The 3,932-nt window shown below is 38.5% G+C and overlaps 1 non-coding gene across 1 annotated transcript; it reads right to left on the bottom strand.

Annotated features, from left to right (window-relative positions):
- Window positions 1-1,783: 1,783 nt before the first annotated feature.
- On the bottom strand, window positions 1,784-1,890 carry LOC112508377. Its single transcript, XR_003068750.1, has one exon. It is a non-coding gene; the product is annotated as a small nucleolar RNA R71 (small nucleolar RNA).
- Window positions 1,891-3,932: the final 2,042 nt, after the last annotated feature.

Here is a 3,932-nt window from a genome sequence, read left to right as displayed (position 1 = left end):
GCATGACCTGAAGGCAGATGAAGAGAAAGATAAGACTTGGAGTTGACTGACTTGACAATATGAAGACATTTGAAAGCCTTCTAAAGTTGAACCAGTTGTAGTTTAATCAGATTAGCTGGAGTTTACAAGACTAATTTAGTTGTTTTCTAAATATTAGTTTGCTAATATGCACTTTTTAGTTTCTTTTTAACTAAGTGGGTGTGAATTGACCATTTTGCGCTCACTCCATCCCTAGTATAAAAAGGAATGTTGGGAGGAGTATTGAACACATCTCCACACCTCATTACCACACCTTGCTTCTTGCTGTCTACTATCTTTTGTTCTCTCTTCAAGTAGATTGCATGCTACTTGAAGAACAAGTTTCTTAATGATATTAATCTTTTGGCATTTCAAGTTTCTTTAATCGCTTTATTTAATCACTTTCTTTATATTACACGTCAACTTGAATGATATGGGAATCCACTCGARAGAGTGATTTTTAACAAAGAGATTTGTTTATCCATATACTTTGAAGACACCATTTGTCACTTTCACTGGTCTGGATACCTCTTAGAGATATGGGTTTAAAGCTATAATATCAGTGCATTGGTGAAGTCCGAGAGGAATACCTTTAAAGTAATTGGTAAAAATAGTTGTTACTGATTGACTGCTGTAGCAATCTGTCAGCATGGTTTCATGCTGTAGCATTTTGACAGCATTGGTCGACTGTATATAATTTTTACATCTCACTCGGAAAGTCATACACCCTAGCTTGCTTTTATTATTCTGTTATCTCCTGTTAATTTTTAGTTGTGTTAACTCTGTTCAAATCTAAGTCTTTGAATTCGCCTTCTGAAATCATTTCCTTAACTTTACTTTCTTTTAAACTTTTACTATGATCCCTGTGGACGATATCTGGTACTTGTACCACTTTTATTACTTGAAAGACGATATTGGGACTAGTTGTATACTTGTTTTTGGTCCTAATTGTAGCCTGTGGTGTGTCAATAACCACCGATCAAGTTTTTGGCACCGTTGTCGCGGATTTGTTAGTTAAAAGTTTTCTTTTAAGTGAAGTAAAAGATTTAAATTTTCTTTTTCCGTTTTAAACCGTTTTGAAAGTAGTGTATGTCACGGGGACATCGCGGGGAAATTTTTGAATTGGATCCCGATATTGAGAGAACGTTTCGCCAAAGAAGGAGGGCTCAAAGAGCATTTTTTGCTCTACTCTCTCCCTACATGGAGTTACCTCCCCCAATCATCCCTGAGATTCCACATTTAGAAAACCAACCGCCTGCCTTTAGGCAATACCACCATTTCCGAATTTTTCGCAAGAACACCACCACCATAATAATCATAATGAGGACACGGAATCTGAAAATAATGAACAACCAAGAGAGCAGACTCCGAACATCATTAATTTGGCAAATTCCAAAAATGGAAGGATCATGGACTATGCCATCCCTGATTTTGAGCAATTAAATTTTGGGATAGTTAGGCCACATATGACCGCTCTTCATTTTGAACTAAAACCAATTATGTTTTACATGTTGCAAACAAATGGACAATTTGCCGGATTACCTTCGGAGGACCCACACTCACATTTGAAATCCTTTATGGAAATCACAGATGCTTTCCTGATCCGGGAGTGTCTAACGACGCTCTGAGACTTACTTTATTCCCATTTTCTCTAAGGGATCGGGTAAAGGCATGGTTTAATTCATTAACTCCGGGTTCTGTGCCATCATGGAGTAATATGGTGGAAAAGTTTTTGCGAAAATATTTCCCACCAACTAGGAACGCTAAGTCAAGAAATGAAATTTGCCTTTTTAAACAAATGGACGATGAAGTTGTTCCTGACGCTTGGGAAAGATTCAAAGAGTTGTTAAGGAGATGCCCTCACCATGACATCTTGTACTGTATTCAACTCGAGACGTTTTACAATGGGTTAAATCCCATGGCAAAACAAATGCTCGATGCGACTGCAGGCGGAGCCTTTATAGCAATGATCTACAATGAAGGATATGAGATCCTAGAAAAAATTTCTTGTAATAATGGACATTGGGCTGATCCACATGTTCAACCGCAAAAAGAAGACGACAGGAATACATGATGTTGATGCATATACTGCATTAACAACACAACTATCTTCTATGGACAATATGCTTAAAAATCTAACTTCTAGCCAAGGAGTGCAGTCAGCTGTCACATCACCTATTCCAGCTGTCCTCTCAGTGCAATGTGTCTGTTGTGGAGGGGAACACTCTTACGAACTGTGTCCACATAATGCTGAATCTGTGAATTATGTTCATAACAGATCGAATACCTACACTAACACATACAATGCCAGTTGGAGACAGCACCCAAATTTTTCATGGAATAGTCCAAGTTTGAATCCCCTAGTCCATAAACAACAAGGAAACCCTAATTTTCAACAACAACAACATGCAAGCAGTTCTAATTCTCAGAATCACCATCACCAGAATTTTCAAAGTAATCAACCACTTTTTCAGACTAAACCACCTCTACTGTCCGAATCATCATCTTCCTTGGAAGCTATGATAAAAGGACTGGTGACTCAGTCCCAAGCACAACAGCAAATGATGACTTAAAATCAATCTTTGTTCAATCAACAAAGTGCTGCCATCAAAAACCTGGAAACGCAAGTCAGTCAACTTGCTCTTAATCAGAATAGTAGAGCCTTTGGTACTTTGCCTAGTAACACTGAAGTCCTGAGAGATCTAGGAAAAGAACATGTGAAGGTAGTGACTCTTAGGAGTGGTAAGGAATTAACAAAGACCATACCCAAAGACAGTGAACAGGTTGTTTCTAAACCTGAGACTATACCTATGGTTCCTGTTACTGAAAGTCCACCAAAACCTATGGATGACCAACCTCCTAAGACCACCACTTTTGTTCCTCCTAAGTCGGACTATCCTTCGTTATTTCATAAAGAAGTTGCTAGGAAAAATCCAATTGAGGGTGAGGTTATAACAGGTCTAAAAACCAAGGTTGTAATCCCATCTGAACCTCAAGAAAGTAAGACCAAGACTCTAGGCACTCTGGACCCATCTTGCTCAACACAACCAAACAAAGCCATCATAAAGCCAGTTCCCCTTTATGTTCCTTTTCCTCAAAGGTTAAGGAATCAAAAGAAAGAACTACAATTCAAGAAGTTTTTGGAAGTGTTTAAAGCATTGCACATCAACATATCCCTTGTTAAAGAAATTGAGCAGATGCCCAGTTATGCCAAATTCCTTAAAGATATTTTGAGTAAGAAGAAGAAATTGACCGAATATGAGACCGTAGCTCTTACCGAGGGATGTAGTGCGCTTCTAACCAACAAAATACCCCCCAAGCTTAAAGACCCAGGGAGTTTCACTATTCCTTGTTCTATAGGTGGAAAGGAGATTGGTAAAGCTTTGTGTGATTTAGGAGCTAGTATCAACCTTATGCCCTTGTCTGTTTTCAACACCCTAGGAATAGAAGAAGCTAGACCCACCACTGTCACCTTGTAATTGGCCAATAGAAGCATTGCTTATCCAAAAGGTAAGATTGAGGATGTCTTAGTTCCGGTTGACAAATTCATCTTTCCGAATGACTTCATCATCCTTGATTTTGAGGTTGATAAGGATATTCCCATAATCTTAGGAAGACCTTTCTTAGCCACTGTTAGAACTTTGATTGATGTTCAAAAGGGAGAGCTAACCATGAGACTCCAAGACCAGAAAGTCGCTTTCAATGTATTTAATTCCTTAAAGTACCCTAATTACTTATAGGAATGCTCAGGAGTTACTGAGATTGAGACATTGTGCTATGAGGAAGGAGTTAGGAAGGCCTGTAAGTTAGAAGAGGGGGATAGTGTTAAAATAGGTGATGATACTGTTGAGGATTTAGAAGGTGATGTCTCATTTGATGCTGCAGAATTTTGACTTGTTGGACAATAGTGAGTT

Source organism: Cynara cardunculus, assembly GCF_001531365.2.
Source record: "Cynara cardunculus var. scolymus isolate 2C chromosome LG 2, CcrdV1, whole genome shotgun sequence".
Taxonomy (NCBI): Eukaryota; Viridiplantae; Streptophyta; class Magnoliopsida; order Asterales; family Asteraceae; genus Cynara; species Cynara cardunculus.
Note: the sequence above shows the minus strand (reverse complement) of the source record. Positions and strands in the feature narration are given on the sequence as shown.